Source organism: Schistocerca americana, chromosome 1, assembly GCF_021461395.2.
Source record: "Schistocerca americana isolate TAMUIC-IGC-003095 chromosome 1, iqSchAmer2.1, whole genome shotgun sequence".
Lineage (NCBI taxonomy): Eukaryota > Metazoa > Arthropoda > Insecta > Orthoptera > Acrididae > Schistocerca > Schistocerca americana.
In genome coordinates this window covers 1,125,184,004-1,125,204,458 of record NC_060119.1, presented here as the reverse complement: position 1 = coordinate 1,125,204,458, position 20,455 = coordinate 1,125,184,004, and the positions used below count along the sequence as shown (strand labels likewise).

The following is a 20,455-nucleotide window of genomic DNA, read 5'->3' as shown; positions in this document are numbered from 1 at the left end:
AACGGTAAGGTTGGGGTTGGATCCGACCCCACCGAGTGTGTTTTGTTTATAACTCTCCACTCCCTTTTCTGAGAGCGCTGTGGTTCCAGCTGCCCTACCAGCCAGTCGACCCGAGAACGCCGAGGAGGCCACGCCAGTCTGGTGAGTGACCTGCAGCTACCCTCTCTATCCGAAACCTACATTACCCGCGCTCGGGTTGGATCCGACGTCACACTTATTAGTTTCTTTTGTGGGGAGGATTCAACCCCATATTGATGTTTATACTACATCTAAGTTTGATTTCTCTTATAGTATCTTACTAAAATGGCGAATCAACTCCTTAGAACTCCTGAGGAGATATACAACGAGTTTGTCCGACGGAGGCTGAGTCAGAGGATGTCGACAATATCGATGCAGAAAACTGTTCAGAAACCACCTATTACATTATGTGTACTGCTGACACTATAATTATTTTCTACAAGTAGTAAGAGATGTTTCTCATTTAGTTCCTATCTGTAGAATTTCTAAAGCACTCAAGTTTCTAGTTGATGACTGAATCTATTGATTTTTACTATGTTTTCAACGATTTTATAGAGACTATTTCTATTAAGGTATTTTTTTGTAATCAAATTCCTGTTTTTTCCCAAAGTATTTTATATTCTTGCTTATTGGCTATAAAAATAAAAAAATTGTTATAACAAATATTATATATGTTTAATTGATAATAAAACTTTTTTAGATTATTCATTTTTTATTTTACCAAGAAAAATCGATATTTGGAGGGTGGGGTCTGATCCAACCCCACCTTACCGTTTATGTCAGGAAACTTCACGTTACCGTTGGAGGGTTAAATATGCCTATGTACTAAAACACAACAGATATCGGTGAACATTAACATAATATCGCATTTCAAATATCTATAAAATTAATTGGCTCTCTCTCTCTCTCCGCCAGACAGTACAATGTTATTTAACATTTTACTATGTGCTTATTCAAACAGTGACCTACGCCGTCCATGGGAAAACAACCGTTTGCAGAAGGTCCACAGCCAATAATTTTTCTTTTTTTTTTGTTTCTTTATTATGGGCGTCAGTATGGCCTAGAAATGCACGATCATGAAAGGGGGCAGTAACACACACGCAAGGCAATTTCCGACCACAAACTCAAAGCAGAGAAACGTTGCCACACAGTTATTAATAGCTGCCAAACACCGGGAGATTGTCCCCGCCAGACGACGGCCGTTGCACTAACTACATGAAAAATCTTACTTTCAGTGACGACACCACATTCCGGAAGTTATTGGCAGCCGCAGACGGACTTCACAGTTTCCACAGCCCATAAAGGAAACCAAACGTTGTCCACAGATTTACGGCCTCTTGTGTCCTCACGCCCCGGGTTCTTGGGCCCATCAAGACTTAGGATAGAGGGACCGAGCGTCCCGCTGCAGAACGGTCGTCCAGGGCCAAACACTCGCCTCAACACAGAACAACAAGAAAAGAGAAGCGCAACTCCCGCGCTAAAAGAGGGCAACACTGACCGATGGCAGCGTCTCTGGTGGTATGGAGATGAACTAAAAAAGGATAAACATTGCGGGTTGCATCCCTCCTAGCTTATGTACGCTGTTTTTTTTTTCCTTTTAATTTTCTTATCTCAGTTTTCTGGGCGTGCTATGTAATTATTTTGGCTAGCATCGTAATAATATAATTTAAACACAGCTATAGCACACTGCAATACAGCAGTGACAACCTATTATTCAGGAATATTTGTAGCCCAATTTAGCTGCAAAAATTTTATTTAGCTTCAGCTATTTAAGCTACAAGCTTGTTTCGACTTACTGTCAGTTTCAAGTGTTGCGTCTAGTTTTTATGACGCACAAAACATCCTGGAGCTCTTATATGTTGATAGAAATCAATATAAGTGTGTCAGTTTACAAGTCTATTCTTGACGTTTGCGTCTGACAGTGGCTGCTTCTATGATTTTTCTTGAGGCGCAAACGTCAAGAATAGACTTGCAAATTGACACACTTATATTGATTTCTATCAACATATAAGAGCTCCAGGACGTTTTGTGCGCTACAAAAACTAGACGCAACACTTGAAACTGACAGTAAGTCGAAACAAGCTTGTAGTCTAAATAACCGTTACAAACTAAATAAAAATTGTTGCATATAAATTGGACCACAAATACTCCTGAATATTGTCATACTTTGACATCTTATAATCTGTGGGGTCAATGGAAGAAAAAGAACTATTATTAAGAGAATAATCGCCAGTTAAAGAGGCCAATTAAGAAATCTTTGTCACAGTGTTAATGAATGAAAAACTCTAAAATTTGTTACAACTATGTTTCAGGAGTGTAATTTCTGAGTAATTGGCCAGGAAACGTGCACTACTGACCATTAATTTCTTAAAATAGTTCCTACATCTTACAACTGTAAACGCATCAACACAAAAAAGAAGACATCAATATTAAGTACCAAAAATAGGAAAGGTGGATAAAAACAATGAAATGAAAACAAAACTTCCTTTTTATTTGTTAAGCACACAATAAAAATTTCACTATGAGCAACAGTTTCACCTGATTCACTACTGACATTGACAATTTCACACGGAACACCTGCCACATGTTTTGGAAACTCACCCCTGTTTAGCCTGTGCCTAGTTTTATTCATAAAATCTTCCTCGAAAAAATGATCTTCACAAACAAAATAAGTAGCACAATTCACATCAGGTCACAGTTTACAAATACTTTTCCGCTTCTGAAGCAATCCTTGAAGTAGTTTTGGAAACCTGTTGAAATGCTTGTTACTAACTTTCTCCGTTGAACCGACGTAATATCCAGATGAAGAGTCTGGGAATTTACAGGAGTATTTCTACGTCAATTTGTTGTGTTGAATATTCTGGAAAACAAATATCTTCATCAAATAGAACTACTACTGACATATCAAAGTTATTTAAGTAAGCAAACAGAAATCACATAGCTTCATTCACGACAGAAGAGAATACATTTCATTTCTAGGCTACGAGTGATTTACCGAAAATTAAATGTCTTACCTTAGGATTAATTGCGGACATTTTTTCTGCAGGAAATCTCTTCAGTTCCACAGCGAACTTTAAATTTCATAAAGTAATACACCTCTTTATAATGAAGATAAGTAGTATGTAAATACGAAACATATACAAAGACGACTGTAACCGTGGACTTCAGTACAGAGCAAGACGATATGATATCAATAACCGCAACTGAACAGTTCTCATTGGTCAATTGCAGTTTCGTTTGACACATAGCGCCTCTAGTGGTCTGGAAGGAACTACCTGGCTTGTTACCTCTTCTCCCATATAGCTTTCACCCCCGTGCGCCTTAACTGCCTCCTCCGCCCTGGGCACGGCACCATCCAGCGGGCGTGCTAGCAGCGCGTCGCGGAGGCTCCGCAACGCCCTCTAGGAAAGCGCGGAGACTCCAAACAGGAGTAAACCAAGGGAAACGGGAAGCGTGGCAAAAGACACGGTTTACTGGGGAACGTGGTGATGCAAAACTTTTTATGATGCGTGATTGTTAATTGTAATACTCTCTTTCAAATTCTAAAGGTGGCAGGGATAAAATACAGGGAGCGAAAGGCTATTTAGAATTTGTACAGAAACCATATGGCATTTATAAGAGTCTAGGGAAATGAAAGGGAAGTAGTGGTTGGGGAGGGAGTGAGACAGGGTTGTAGCCTATCCCCGATGTTATTCAATCTGTATATTTGGCAAGCAGTAAAGGAAACAAAAGAAAAATTCCGAGTAGGTATTAAAATCCATGGAGAAGAAATAAAAACTTTGAGATTCGCCGATGACAGTGTAGTTCTGTCAGAGACAGCAAAGGACTTGGAAGAGCAGTTGAACGGAATGGATAGTGTCTTGAAAGGAGGATATAAGCTGAACATCAACAAAAGCAAAACAAGGATAATGGAATGTAGTCGAATTAAGTCGGGTGATGCTGAGGAAATTGGATTAGGAAATGAGACACTTAAAGTAGTAAAGGAGTTTTGCTATTTGGGGAGTAAAATAACTGATGATGGTCGAAGTAGAGAAGATATAAAATGTAGACTGGCAATGGCAAGGAAAGCGTTTCTGAAGAAAAGAAATTTGTTAACATCGAGTATAGATTTAAATGTCAGGAAGTTGTTTCTCAAAGTATTTGTATGGAGTGTAGCCACGTATGGAAGTGAAACATGGACGATAAATAGTTTAGACAAGAAGAGAATAGAAGCTTTTGGACTGTGGTGCTACAGAAGAATGCTGAAGATTAGATGGGTAGATCACATAACTAATGAGGAGGTATTGAATAGAATTGTGGAGGAGTTTGTGGCACAACTTGACAAGAAGAAGGGACCGGTTGGTAGGACATGTTCTGAGGCATCAAGGGATCACAAATTTAGCGTTTGAGGGCAGCGTGGAGGGTAAAAATCGTAGAGGGAGACCAAGAGATGAATACACTAAACAGATACAGAAGGATGTAGGTTGCAGTAGGTACTGGGAGATGAAGAAGCTTGCACAGGATAGAGTAGCATGGAGAGCTGCATCAAACCAGTCTCAGGACTGAAAACCACAACAACAACAACAACAATAACATATTTGACATATGCGTATGTGAGCAAATCGACGGGTAAAAATCGCATCGGAATGAGTTCAAAAATAGTTCAAATGGCTCTGAGCATTGTGGGACTTAACAGCTGAGGTCACCAGACGCCTAGAACGTAGAACTACGTAAACCTAACTAACCTAAGGACATCACACACATCCATGCCCGAGGCAGGATTCGAACCTGCGAGTGTAGCGGTCGTGCGGCTCCAGACTGAAGCGCCTAGAACCGCTCGGCCACACCAGCCGGCTGTGCTATTGCATTTCGGTTGCAGTGTTACATACATCAATGCATTCAACAAGGCGGACATGCATTTGAACATTTGTATTATAAATAATGCATTTATAATGATCTCAGTCAGTAACATACGTTTAAATGAATATGATTTACGATATTCATTATATTCATTGTTCTTTGTTGCAGTGAAAGATACGAATTGGTGTTTTGTGTTGTTAATAAATTAGCTGTCATATGTTGATATGCCTTGGATCAGATAATTACTATGCTTCGGCCCTTGTGCGTATTGTTTTAGTCATGAATAATCATTCTCCTACACAGATACCTTTCTGGAGCCCAGGAATCGAACCCGATACCGCTCCTACAACAAGCAAGCTTTCTAGCGACGAGCTATACGACCAGTTATACCTGTAAAGTGTTTGTTTCCAAGCTCTGGTTTTTCGTTTAGCAGGGTCTCCTCTCTGTTGGTGTGGAGTCCCCTTTAATGTTCTGCTTAGAGCCGGGTAAAGTCACTAGATGGACGAAATGGAGAGAGGGAAGAAGAGGGATGGACAGACAGGGGGGAAAAGAGACTGGCAGACAGATGGCGAATGAGAAGATGAGCAAAGGGGGGGACGTAATGGACAGGGGAAAGGGATGAGGAAAGGTGATGAGATGGAGAGGGTGTAGGAGGAGATGGACAGTGAGAGGGGGTAGACGAGGTGGACAGAGAGAGGGGGGAGACGAGGTGGACGGAGAGAGGGGGAATAGGAACTTGGCAGATAGAGGGAGGGGGCAAGATTGAATTAGAGGGAGGAAGAGGAGATGGACAGCTCGGGAAGAAGCGGCTGGGCAGAGGGGAGGAGGAGACAGTCAAGTAGAAGCAGGAGGAGATGGACGGAGAGTGGGTGGGGAGCTGGAGAAGGTGGAGAGATAAACGGGGTGGTGGAGAGAGAGACGGGTGAGGAGAAGATAGGCTAATAGAGGACTGGAATAAATACGTACCCAGGCAATGCCAGGTAGTCAGCTAGTTCTACCTAAACATAATATGAAGCCTCTTTGCTTTGTTGTTATTTTAATAAAATGTTAACAGTGTTGCAGCTTTAAAACCCTGTAACCTTGAAACTAATTAGGGAACGGAAATGCCTAAAACTAACAATTTACTTATTAAGAAGATAGAAAATGTGATGCCTACATGTCGGGTGCTGGGGTCTGGAGCGAAGCCTACGCTCAAAATCACACCAAAAGCTGTCTCTTTAGTTCACTTTGGGATTATGGACAGGTCACTCCATTTCAGGAACGTTATTGTGCACAAACTACTGTCTGACAGATGCTGCTTTATGGCAGAGTACATTAACATGACGATAGAATAAATCGTCGTCTTCGAACTGTGCCTCTAGTGTGCGTAGTATACGATGCTGTAGTAAGTGTTCCATGTCCAGCATCTAGCGTCTTCTTAAGTGCAATAAGGGGACTACGCAATAACCACGAAAAACACCTCTGCAACGTAACACCACTTCGCTGTTGGCGCTACACGTGATGGCTGTTCGTCCTCCAGATATTCGCCAAACCCAAATCCTTCCGTTGAACTGCCACACGCTACAGCGAGACTCATCACTCCAGATAACTCGTTTCCAGTAACCCATTGTCCAGTGGCGGCGCTCTTAACACCGACTCCAGCCTCGTTAGCACCGGTTACAGTTCAAATGGTTCAAATGGCTCTGAGCACTATGGGACTTAACATCTGTGGTCATCAGTCCCCTAGAACTTAGAACTACTTAAACCTAACTAACCTGAGGACATCACACACATCCATGCCCGAGGCAGGATTCGAACCTGCGACCGTAGCAGTCGCGCGGTTCCGGACTGAGCGCCTGAACCGCTAGACCACCGCGGCCGGCTACCGATTACAGTGAGGTACGTCGTATGAAGAGTTGCTCGACCATTGTACCGAATTCTTTTGAACTCCCTACGCACAGTCATTGTGTTAACTGCACTGCCGGTAGCACCTCACAACTCACGACTGATACTTTATGCTGATTACAGGCAGCTGGTTACAACCACACTCCGCGATCTTTGACGGCCTCTGTCTATCAGTATGCGAGGGTTCCTGGTCCTGGTTTAGCTAAGACTCTTCCTTCGAGTTTCCATTCCACAATCACACCATCAACAGTGGGCTTTGACATCTTTGGAAGGACTGGAGCGCTACAGATAATTTTGTTACTCAGGTGACTTTTTTTCATTAACACTATGCCGTCCGGCGACACCGCAGTGCTGTCGTGCGCGAAATAGCGCTCAACGGCCGGCGACACCACAGTGGTGCCGTCTGCATAGTATCGCTCAGTGGCCGGAGACACCACAGTGGTGTGAGTATAGTATCGCGCAGTGGCCGGCGACAGAACTTTCGTATCTTTTTCATTCTGTTGGTGTTTTGTTTAGGTAACAGTAAGTTATACACGACAATAAGTTTTTTGTTTTTATAAGTACTTGTGCCCTTTCATCATGGCAGACGAAAGAGACAATAGGATTATTTACGATGAATGCGCGGACGTCTTGTCTGATGTTCTGAACGACTTGGCCGATTGGGAAGAAGACATTGGAGATCAAAAAAATGAAAGTGAAGCAGAATCGTAGGAAGATAGTGAAATACGTCCAAGAAGAATTAGCCGAACGCTGCGGTTGCCCACTGATTCGGCTGAAGCAGACGAAGACAGTGCACAGTAGTCAGATTTTGATTTACCGAGGACAAATAATGAATTTGAAGGATCCCCGGGTGCAAACATATTTCCCAAAGATACTCAGAGGGTCGAGGATATCGTAGAGTTAAACACTGGGAACGCTCAAATAGAATATATTAGCAGCGAGACCAACAAGTACTCAGTCAAAATTGCAGTCGAAGGAAATGGATTTCAAAATGCCAAATTTGTCGACGTTACGAGACCCGAACTTAGAATATGCTTTGAGCTTATTATCCTTATGGGAACTGAAAAAAAAAATAAAAATAAATAAATAAATAAATAAAAATAAAATAAATAAATAAATAAATTGATCAATGATTTTGGTCAACGAACCTATTGATAGACACACCGATATTTCGCAAAACGATGTCCCCCAACAAATTAACACAAATATTATCGTTTTTATATTTTTCAGACAGCAACAATAAACCGGGTAATGCCGACCGGCTTGTCGAAGTGCAATTCGTAATTGATTATTTTTCCAAAAAGTTTAAAGGAACGTTTAATCCAAGTCAGAACATCTCAAAATGGTTCAAATGGCTCTGAGCACTATGGGACTTAACTTCTGAGGTCATCAGTCCCCTAGAACTTAAAACTACTTAAACCTAACTAACATGAAGGGCATCACACACATCAATGCTCGAGGCAGGATTCGAACCTGCGACCGTAGCGGTCGCGCGGTTCCAGACTGTAGCGCCTAGAAGAGCTCGGCCACCCCGGCCGGCAAAACATCTCAATTGATGAAGGAATGGTACAGTGGCGTGGGCTGTTAATTTTAAAGTTTATAATCCGTCGAAAATTACGAAATACGGCATACTCTTTCGGAAGCTGTGTGATTCGAGTACAGGATACATTTCCTCATTCAAGGTATATTCCGGCGCTGGACAGCCTTTAACAAAAACAGTGATGGAACTATTGACACCTTGTGATGGAAAGTGGCATCGCCTCTGCATGGATTATTCGTATAAAAGTGTAGCAGAGAAGTTACTTGAAAAGAAAATTCGAGTTTGTTTAACGGTACGGAAAAATAGAGGATTTCAGGAAAACTAAAGCACGCAAGCTCGTTCTGAGACACCATACTTGTGTTTGAAGCCTGTCATCAACGGAAAGGTGAGAAGCGGCCGGCGACAAGTCAAGTAACCCGAACTAGCGCTGCCGGCGCCAGGCGAATAAATTTGTACGAGAAGTGCGGACGGCAAAGTGTTATTATTATTAGTATTTTTTTCCTTTATTGTAATTTTGATATCCGTACAACAACAGGTAGGCTGGCAGGAGCACCTGACACCGCTCTTCAGCCTTAGAGTTAACAATGATAAAACATATAGAAGACACATAAGAGATTGAACAATTGGCGGGTAAAAAACAGTAGAGACTGAACATAAAAAAGACGAAGCCGTTCACACTAGACGAAAAACCACTAAAACTGTCGACACGACGCACAAACACTGATGATTTCGACGGCACATGTGAACGTTGAAGCGTGACGGCGGACACTAATCACAAAACACGACGGCACAACACACGAGAAACGGATGGCGATGATCTCCGGCGTGCGAATGTCCACGTAGCGTGTGCGAGTCTGGGGAACTGCCAATAGGGGAAGGAGGGGGAGGGAGAGGGAAGAGCAAAGATGCCAATGGCATAGAAGATGGGAGGAGGAACGGAGGTATGGGGGAGGGGAAGAACGGGGGAGGAGTGGGGAGTAAGGGAGGAGGGAGGGAGGGGGGAGAGAAAGGAGAGAGGGTGCCCAAAGAAACAAAGTTGGTAGGAGGGGTAAATGGAGGGGAGGAGGGCATCATCAGGGAGGGGGAGCTGGCAGAAGCCATCTTGGGAGAGGGTATGGAGAGTGGAGAGATGGAGAGCAGGTGGGACGTGGAAGTACAGGTGCAGCAGCAGACGGTGGTGGGACAGGATGGGAGAGACCAGCGGGTGAGGAGGATCGAGTTTGTGGGAGGTGTAGGGGATCCGTATCCATTCGAGGAAAAGGAGGAGGTGGGGAAGGGAATTTGGTCGTACAGGAACCGCATGGGGGAGGGGAGACGGATCCGATAGGCGAGGCGAGGAACATGGCATTCGAGGATCTGAAGGGATTTGTAAAAGGTTGGGGGAGCGGAGATCCAGGCAGGGTGGGCGTAGCAAAGGATGGGGCAAATGAGGGATTTATAGGTATGGAGGATAGTGGAGGGGTCCAGACCCCAAGTACGGCTGGAAAGGAGTTTAAGGAGACATAGTTGGGAGCGTGCCTTGGCTTGGATCGCCCGGAGGTGGGGGGTCCAGGAGAGGCGACGGTCGAGGGTGACACCAAGGTATTTAAGGGGGGTGAGGGCGATAGGACGGCCATAGATGGTGATGTAGAAATCGAGGAGGCGGAAGGAAGGGGTGGTTTTGCCTACTATGATCGCCTGGGTTTTGGCAGGATTGACCTTAAGCAACCACTGGTTGCACCAAGCGGTGAACCGGTCAAGATGAGATTGGAGAAGGTGTTGGGAGCGCTGCAGGGTGGGGGCAAGGGCAAGGAAGGCGGCGTCATCGGCGTACTGGAGAAGGTGGATAGGGAGTGAAGACGGCGGCATGTCCGCCGTATACAAGAGGTACAGAAGAGGGGAGAGGACGGAACCCTGGGGCACACCAGCAGAGGGGAAAAAGGTGTAGGAATCCGTGTTGCCGATGGTGACGTAGGAAGGACGTTGGGAAAGAAAGGAGCCGATCAGACGGACTTCGTTAATAGGAAGGGCGAAGGTTTGGAGCTTGAAGAGGAGACCGAATTGCCACACGCGGTCATAGGGTCGTTCAAGGTCAAGGGAGAGGAAGATGGCGGAATGACGGCAATTAAGCTGTTCGGAGAGGAGATAATATTATTAGTAGTACTAGTAGCTTTATTCATCCGTAGAACTCATTCTACAAAGATATAGGTCAAAGTATTTACAAATTTAGATCAATTTAAAATAAGCTAATTCGTATACACATATTTCAAGACTTCTACAATACTGGCCATTAAAATTGCTACACCACGAAGATGACGTGCTACAGACGCGAAATTTAACCGACAGGAAGAAGACGCTGTGATATGCAAAAGATTAGCTTTTCAGAGCATTCATACAAGGTTGGCGCCGGTGGCGACACCTACAACGTGCTGACATGAGCAATGTTTCCAACCGATTTCTCATACACAAACAGCAGTTGATTGGCGTTGCCTGGTGAAACGTTGTTGTGATTCCTCGTAAGGAGGAGAAATGCGTACCATCACGTTTCCGACTTTGATAAAGGTCGGATTGTAGCCTATTGCGATTGCGGTTTATCGTATCGTGACATTGCTGCTCGTTTTGGTCGCGATCCAACGACTGTTACAGAATATTGAATCGGTGGGTTCAGGAGAGTAATACGGAACGCCGTGCTGGATCCCAACGACCTCGTATCACTAGCATTCGAGACTACAGGTATCTTATCCGCATGACTGTAACGGATCGTGCGGCCACGTCTCGATCCTTGAGTCAATAGAAGGGGACGTTTGCAAGACAACCATCTGCACGAACAGTTCGACAACGTTTGCAGCAGCACGGGCTATCAGCTCGGAGACCATGGCTGTGGTTACCCTTGACGCTGCATCACAGACACGAGCGCCTGCGGTGGTATACTCAGCGACGAACCTGGGTGCACCAATGACAAAACGTCATTTTTTCGGATGAATCCATGTTGTGTTTACAGAATCATGATGGTCGCATCCGTGTTTGGCGACATCGCGGTGAACGCACATTGGAAGCCAGTATTCATCATCGCCATACTGGCACATCACTCGGCGTGATGGTATGGGCTGCCATTGGGTACACGTCTCGGTCACCTCTTGTTCGCATTGACGGCACTTTGAACAGTGGACGTTACATTTCAGGTGTGTTGTGACCCGTGGCTATACCCCTCATTCCCTGCGAAACCCTACATTTCCGAAGGATACTGCACAACCGCATGCATAACTCGTAAATTATCTGCATATTAACCTTAAACCACACTCACGCATCATTCATACTGCTAAAAGACCTTTATAACATTTTATATGCACAAAAGACGTAACACTTTATGAAAATAATAGAACAGTTTATGAAAAACATTTTATTACTTTAGTGCATTCTAGTGGGCTCAATCGAAATTAAATCATAGTCCCCTATCCAATACTGTCCTCTATCGGCTGATACATAAACTACGTGCGCGTCCAGTCTCACGTCACCATCTGTCACTATCCAGCTCTGAGACACATCTCGTACTTAACCGCCTCAAGGCAGGATCGGTATACGGCGCTACGCCTCAGCAGGTTAATGTAAGTGCGAGATAAGACACTGCAAAATACTGTTGACTGATAACTGGTGCATCCGCCTGCGTTGTGCAAATGGCAGATGTCAGTTTGTGGGATGGAGTTACAGGTCTGTTACATAGTCAATACCGAGATGGTTAATGCTGTTTGTCGATGACACTGAAGATGCCATCCAATGATGTCCCATAGGTGCTCGATTGGAGACATGTCTGGTATCGAGCACGCCAAGGCAACATTTGAACACATTGTAGAGCATCGTCGGTTACAACAGCAGTAAGTGGGAGAGCGTTATCCTGTTGAAAAATACCCCTGGGAATGCTGTTCATGAATAGTACACAATAGGTCGAATCATCAGACTGACGTACATACGTGCAGTCATCTACATCTACATCCATCTCCGCAAGTCACCTGACGGTGTGTGGCGGAGAGTACCTTGAGTACACCTATCGGTTCTCCCTTCTATTCCAGTCTCGTATTGTTCGTGGAAAGACAGATTGTCGGTATGTCTCTGCGTGGGCTCTAATCTCTCTGATATTATCATCATCGTCTCTTCGTGAGATGAACGTAGGAGGGAGCAATATACTGTTTGACTCCTCGGTGAAGGTATGTTCTCGAAACTTCAACAAAAGCCCGTACCGAGCTACTGAGCGTCTCTCTTGCAGAGTCTTCCACTGAAGTTTACATGTCATTTCCGTAACGCTTTCGCGATTACTAAATGATCCTGTAACGAAGCGCACTGCTCTCCGTTGGATCTTCTCTATCTCTTCTATCAACCCAATCTGGTATGGATACCACACCAGTGAGCAGTATTCAAGCAGTGGGCGAAAAAGTGTACTGTAACCTACTTCGCCGGCCGTGGTGGCCGACAGGTTCTAGGCTCTGCAGTCTGGAACCGCGCGACCGCTACGATCGCAGGTTCGAATCCTGCCTCGGGCATGGATGTTTGTGATGTCCTTAGGTTAGTTAGGTTTAAGTAGTTCTAAGTTCTAGGGGACTGATGACCTCAGAAGTTAAGTCCCATAGTGCACAGAGCCATTTGAACCATTTTGTAATCTACTTCCTTTGTTTTCGGACTGCATTTCCGTAGGATGCTTCCAATGAACCGCATGCACGACCGCATGTTGCAGGTCCTGTATGGGCCTTTCTGGATACAGAAAATGTTCGACTGCTGGCCTGGCCAGCACATTCTCCAGATCTCTCACCAACTGAAAACATCTGGTGGATGGTGGCCGCGCAACTGGATGGTCACAATACGCCAGTCACTACTCTTGATGAACTGTGGTATCGTGTTGGAGCTGCATGGGCAGCAGTACATGTACACGCCATCCAAGCTCTGTTTGACTCAATGCCCAGGCGTATCAACGCCGTTAGTACAGAAACGGTACAGTAGTTTCCGCTCTATAAGCAGTAGGTTTCGCTGCTCGCTCGCACCGGGAAATAGAAACAGAGGCGGCTCCGCAGGCAATTTTATTACACGACGCGGCAGGCCGCGGGTGCAACCAAACCCATGTGGACGGGTGGAAAGAAATGTGTCAGGCTTCATAATACGTATTTATATGTGTTGTGTATTATGCATTTCTTGTACGTGAATGTGAATCTGCACATGAAGTTTCCTAATCCTCGTCCCACCTTTCCGTAAAGCGTGGCCAAATCTTTGTTGGGAAGTAGTTCTGTAGTATAGTAGTGCCAACCTTACGCCTGGGTATGGGATCAGAGAGACAGCACAGGCAGGTAAAAGTCAAAGACTTTCCAGTGTCACAAGATTTGGGGTGGAGAGGTTGGTCACGGCCAAGTGGTTCGACCACCCCCTCCACCGGGGCCCAGGAAGACATCCGGGTTCCCGCCATATTCGATGAGGGGAGTGTTACAAAAGACGGGTAAGTGAGCAGACGTGCCCTCAGTGCGTCTGTCTCAATGTTCACGCATGGAAGAAAGGTATTTGAATATTTTTACTAATTCTCTTATTTCCAGCTTCGGCTTGTGTGACGAAACGAATGTGCTCGTTTAATCCCGGAAATTTGACCCCTGTGTTAAAGTATCTGGTCCCCAGTTTGCCCGTTATCCTCCTCACATAGTGAATGTCCTATGTAAAATATTGGGAGACTTTGGTGGTATACATTTGGCCAACGCAATTCCGTCTTACCCGTAGAAATGTGCGTGCAGATTAGTATATAACATACCCGAGCTATAAGTTGTTAAATTGTAATGTCTGTAAACTGAAACAATTGCTGCAATCTCTGTAAAGTCAAGTGATAATGTTTGAAATAAATAGGTAATCAACTGTCATCAATCTTTAACATACCTTAAAAATCACAAAGAAGTCAAGTTAAAGGAATTTATTTAAAATAAAAGCTATAGAATGCAGGGACCCACACATCAGCGTGTGAACCCTCCAGCCCCTTGCCTAGTATCGTACAGAAAGGGCACGCTCTCTAGGTAGCGCTATCAAGCTCCCCACCCCAGTTATCCGTTGCGCAATTTTCATTCAGGGCTTGACGACATCCACTTTCATCTGGCGTCCCTAGGCAAGGAGGTTAGACGGTAAACTTTCAGTACGGCCAGAGGTGGTTGTTCTGGGTACTGATTTCTCAGGATCTATGCACCCAAATTGCGCGAAAACGTTATCACATGTCAGTTCTAGTATAATATATTTGTCCAATGAATACCCGTTTATCATCTGTATTTCTTCTTGGTGTAGCAATTTTAATGGCCAGTAGTGTAGTTAGAGACAACCATTAGATTTACTCCAGGTATATAATACGTTTTTTACAAATAATGTATTAAATAATGTAATGCCACATTGTTCAATCATATTTCACTACCAGTCACTGCACACACTATACACACATCGTTTCGTAACACTTCACAAACTACACACACACACACACACACACACACACACACACACACATGCACACACACACTAGTGGATTAATTACATGTGAGACATGTTTGAAGTGGTGATGAAGCCATGCAGTATTTTCGGTCGCAGGTACGTAACGGAGTCCTGAAAACGCATCGGTGCGCGTCGTATTGCGGGAGAACCGCCGGTACGGTGAGGCGGGTTAACGCGGCTGCAGTGATCGATGTTTTCGCCAGATTTGGCACGGCGGCTCGTTGGCGATGAGCGGGGAGGCGGGAGGGGGCAGCGTCGGAGTTAGCCCGTACCAGCTGCCGCTGGCGGCTTAGGTCAGGGCGCGGCCGTTCAGTCCTGGGCTGCAGGGAGTCTGTTGCAGCCATGAGCCGTTGGACGCGCAGAACTCCAGCAGCTGGAGGGTCGCAGCTGTTCGTGCCGCGAACGGTCGCGCCGGCGACTGCTGCTTGCGTAATAGATGATTTGCTGTAGTCAAGTAAGTCTAACCTTTAGATTATGAAGCAAACGATTCCTTAAGCTCTGCAAACGTTATATGTTTCTACCTACATCTACATACGCACTCCGGAATCCACGGTGCGTGGCGGAGGGTACTTCGTACTACAACTAGCATCTTCTCTCCCTGTTCCACTCCCAAACAGAACGAGGAAAAAATGACTGCCTATATGCCTCTGTACGAGCCCTGATCTCTCTCATCTTACCTTTGTGGTCTTTCCGCGAAATGTAAGTTGGCGGCAGCAAAATTTTACTGCAGTCAGCCACAAATGCTGCTTCTCTAATGAAACTTCCTGGCAGATTAAAACTGTGTGCCAGACCGAGACTCGAACTCGGGATTTTTGCCTTTCGCGGGCAAGTGCTCTACCAACTGAGCTACCCAAGCACGACCCATGCCCCGTCCTCACAGCTTTACTTCTGCCAGTACCTCGTCTCCTATCTTCCAAACTTTACAGAAGCTCTCCTGCGAAACTTGCAGAACTAGCACTCCTGAAGAAAGGATATTTTCAGGAGTGCTAGTTCTGCAAGTTTCGCTGGAGAGCTTCTGTAAAATGACTGTGTCAAGCGCTACTCTACTAATGGAGTATTCGAACATTACAGGATTCTTTTTCCTATTCATCTGCATTAATTTACATTTATCTATATTTAGAGTTAGCTGCCATTCTTTACACCAATCACAAATCCTGTCCGAGGCATCATGTATCCTCCTACAGTTACTCAACGACGACACCTTCCCGTACACCACTGCATCATCAGCAAACAGCCGCACATTGCTATCCACCCTATCCAAAAGATCATTTATGTAGATAGAAAACAACAGCGGACCTTCCACACTTCCCTGGGGCACTCCAGATGATACCCTCACCTCCGATGAGCACTCACCATCGAGGACAACGTACTGGGTTCTATTACTTAAGAAGTCTTTGAGCCACTCACATACTTGGGAACCAATCCCATATGCTCGTACCTTAGTTAGGGGTGTGCAGTGGGGCACCGAGTCAAACTCTTTCCGGAAGTCAGGGAATATGGCATCCGTCTGATACCTTTCCTCCGTGGTTCGCAAGATATCATGTGGGAAAAAGGGCGAGTTGCGTTTCGCAGGAGCGATGCTTTCTAAAGCCGTGCTGATGCATGGACAGCAAATTCTCTGTGTCAAGGAAATTCATCATATTCGAACTGAGCATATGTTCGAGAATCCTGTAACAAACGGATGTTAAGGATATTGGTCTGTAATTTTGAGGATCCGTCCTTCTACCCTTCTTATATACAGGCGTCACCTGCGCTTTTTTCCAGTCGCTCGGGACTTTACGTTGGGCAAGAGATTCGAGATAAATGCAAGCTAAGTAAGGAGCCAGTGCAGTACAGTACTCTCTGTAAAACCGAATTGGAACCCCATCAGGACCTGGCGATTTATTTATTTTCAACCCATTCAGCTGCTTCACAACCCCAGGGATGTCTATCACTATGTCCTCCATACGGGAGTCTGTAGGAGGCTCAAACGGCGGTATGTTTCTACGATCCTCCTGCGTGAAAGATTTCTCAAATGCTAAATTTAAAATTTCAGCTTTCGTTTTGCTGTCTTCCGTTGCCAGGCCAGACTGATCAGTGAGTGACTGGATGGAAGCCTTCGACCCGCTTACCGATTTTACATAAGACCAGAATTTCCTTGGATTTTCAAAAAAATGGCTCTGAGCACTATGGGACTCAACTGCTGAGGTTATTAGTCCCCTAGAATTTAGAACTAGTTAAACCTAACTAACCTAAGGACATCACAAACAACCATGCCCGAGGCAGGATTCGAACCTGCGACCGTAGCGGTCTTGCGGTTCCAGACTGTAGCGCCTTTAACCGCACGGCCACTTCGGCCGGCCTTGGATTTTCAGCAAGATCTTTTGCTAAGGTATGACGGTGGTAGTGGTTGAATGCTTCGCGCATCGCTCTTTTTATAGCAGCACGAATCTCTACTAACTTTTGCCCGTCCTCATTCTTCCGATCCTTCTTGTACCGCGAGTGCAACTGCCTTTGCTTCCTGAGCATTCTCCGAATTGCGCTGTTAATCCACGGTGTGTCTTTTCTATCCGTAACCCACTTTTGCGGCACATACTTGTCCAATGCGTGATGTCTCATAACAAAGCGGCTCTCGCCTTCTTAGAACTTCATCAGGCGGCAACAGAATGTCGAGGCCATAGATATAATCTACATCTACATCTACATCTACATCTACATGGATACTCTGCAAAACACATTTAAGTGCCTGGCAGAGGGTTCATGGAACCACTTTCACAATTCTTTATTATTCCAATCTCGTATAGCGCGCGGAAAGAATGAACACCTATATCTTTCAGGACGAGCTCTGATATCCCTTATTTCATCGTGGTGATCGTTCCTCCGTATGCAGGTCGGTGTCAACAAAATATTTTCGCATTCGGAGGAGAAAGTTGGTGTTTGCAATTTCGTGAGAAGATTCCGTCGCAGCGAAAAACGCCTTTCTTTTAACTGTTTCCAGCCCAAATCCTGTGTCATTTTTGTGACACTCCCTCCCACATTTCGTGTGTCCGTCAGAAATCAGACACACATACTGCAGATACATAAAATGATGAGGTAATGAGGTTTACAGACGAAAGTATTATACGGATAGTATTACATGTAACAAGAAATGAAAAACTGAATTTACTATTGTAATCTAAATTTTCGTAATAGAAACCTGGCTTAATAGAGAGGAAGAAGGAAATTGTGTTTCTCCGTTCATAACTAAACTGACATTCTTTGTCATATGTTTATTGATATCAAATAATTCCGGTGGAGTTGTCTTTCTGCTTTACATCGCAGTTAAGCATCTTCTTTCATGTTCTGATAACGTAATTGTCATAGCCGTGATTAAATGATCAGCATCAAAAGTTGCCTTCTGTCTTGACTGCTGAACAATACTTAAGCTATGCTGTTGTTTTTCTAAACGCAGGTGTACAGTTAAAAATCTAGCTGTTTTGCACGGGTACCTGAAGTTTTACTAGAATACGGGACAATGCAACAGTTTTTAAAACTAATGACTGGTTCCTGCTGGCCAGCAGATAGAAGTGGTGTAATTTTACGCACCTTTCTTTTCTATAGAACACTGTGTTACCATTCTGGAATCGGTAAGTCCAAACGTCTGTAATTCGGTTAGACAGTCTGATTCGGATAATGAAACTAATATGAGGGCAACCACCATGCCCGACGAAAATGTGACAGTAGCTACAAAAAACTGGAGCACTATCCTATATGTTAAAAAAGTTTCAGACAACCTTGCGAAGAAGTTAGCCTTGCAACCAAGGACCAGCCTTTTTTAATAACAACAGCATAGTTAAATTATTATTCAAAAGCGAAAACACAATTAAAATTTCGGTGGAAAGTGGTGTGTATGAACTACCTCCGAGAGCTGTGTAAGAGTATACAGTATATGCGTTGGTTCACTGAGAAAGAGCGGAATGAATTAGGCTACCGGAAAACGAGGAAGCCGGCCGAAGTGGCCGTGCGGTTAAAGGCGCTGCAGTCTGGAACCGCGAGACCGCTACGGTCGCAGGTTCGAATCCTGCCTCGGGCATGGATGTTTGTGATGTCCTTAGGTTAGTTAGGTTTAACTAGTTCTAAGTTCTAGGGGACTAATGACCTCAGCAGTTGAGTCCCATAGTGCTCAGAGCCATTTGAACCATTTTTTTGAAAACGAGGAAATCTGGAGACTCAGCCTTGTATAGAATATCTTTTAACAGAAATCCGTCCATTCGATGCAGGTTGTGACGTTTTCTATACTATCGAGAAAAGTAAGGAACTGACATTACTGTAAATACACTCCTGGAAATTGAAATAAGAACACCGTGAATTCATTGTCCCAGGAAGGGGAAACTTTATTGACACATTCCTGGGGTCAGACACATCACATGATCACACTGACAGAACCACAGGCACATAGACACAGGCAACAGAGCATGCACAATGTCGGCACTAGTACAGTGTATATCCATCTTTCGCAGCAATGCAGGCTGCTATTCTCCCATGGAGACGATCGTAGAGATGCTGGATGTAGTCCTGTGGAACGGCTTGCCATGCCATTTCCACCTGGCGCCTCAGTTGGACCAGTGTTCGTGCTGGACGTGCAGACCGCGTGAGACGACGCTTCATCCAGTCCCAAACATGCTCCATGGGGGACAGATCCGGAGATCTTGCTGGCCAGGGTAGTTGACTTACACCTTCTAGAGCACGTTGGGTGGCACGGGATACATGCGGACGTGCATTGTCCTGTTGGAACAGCAAGTTCCCTTGCCGGTCTAGGAATGGTAGAACGATGGGTTCGATGACGGTTTGGATGTACCGTGCACTATTCAGTGTCCCCTCGACGATCACCAGTGGTGTACGGCCAGTGTAGGAGATCGCTCCCCACACCATGATGCCGGGTGTTGGCGCTGTGTGCCTCGGTCGTATGCAGTCCTGATTGTGGCGCTCACCTGCACGGCGCCAAACACGCATACGACCATCATAGGCACCAAGGCAGAAGCGACTCTCATCGCTGAAGACGACACGTCTCCATTCGTCCCTCCATTCACGCCTGTCGCGACACCACTGGAGGCGGGCTGCACGATGTTGGGGCGTGAGCGGAAGACGGCCTAACGGTGTGCGGGACCGTAGCCCAGCTTCATGGAGACGGTTGCGAATGGTCCGATACCCCAGGAGCAACAGTGTCCCTAATTTGCTGGGAAGTGGCGGTGCGGTCCCCTACGGCACTGCGTAGGATCCTACGGTCTTGGCGTGCATCCGTGCGTCGCTGCGGTCCGGTCCCAGGTCGACGGGCACGTGCACCTTGCGCCGACCACTGGCGACAACATCGATGTACTGTGGAGACCTCACGCCCCACGTGTTGAGCAATTCGGCGGTACGTCCACCCGGCCTCCCGCATGCCCACTATACGCCCTCGCTCAAAGTCCGTCAACTGCACATACGGTTCACGTCCACGCTGTCGCGGCATGCTACCAGTGTTAAAGACTGCGATGGAGCTCCGTATGCCACGGCAAACTGGCTGACACTGACGGCGGCGGTGCACAAATGCTGCGCAGCTAGCGCCATTCGACGGCCAACACCGCGGTTCCTGGTGTGTCCGCTGTGCCGTGCGTGTGATCATTGCTTGTACAGCCCTCTCGCAGTGTCCGGATCAAGTATGGTGGGTCTGACACACCGGTGTCAATGTGTTCTTTTTTCCAT

The 20,455-nt window shown here is 45.5% G+C and overlaps 1 protein-coding gene across 1 annotated transcript in view; it reads left to right on the top strand.

Annotated features, from left to right (window-relative positions):
- The first annotated feature begins 15,079 nt into the window (after nt 1-15,079).
- The window catches only part of LOC124596973 (mucin-7-like), an 89,906-nt gene continuing 84,530 nt past the window's right edge, over nt 15,080-20,455 (top strand). The window contains exon 1 of the mRNA XM_047135908.1: nt 15,080-15,209. The gene's annotated coding sequence lies outside the window, so the exon portion shown is untranslated. The remainder of the gene's footprint in view (nt 15,210-20,455) is intronic.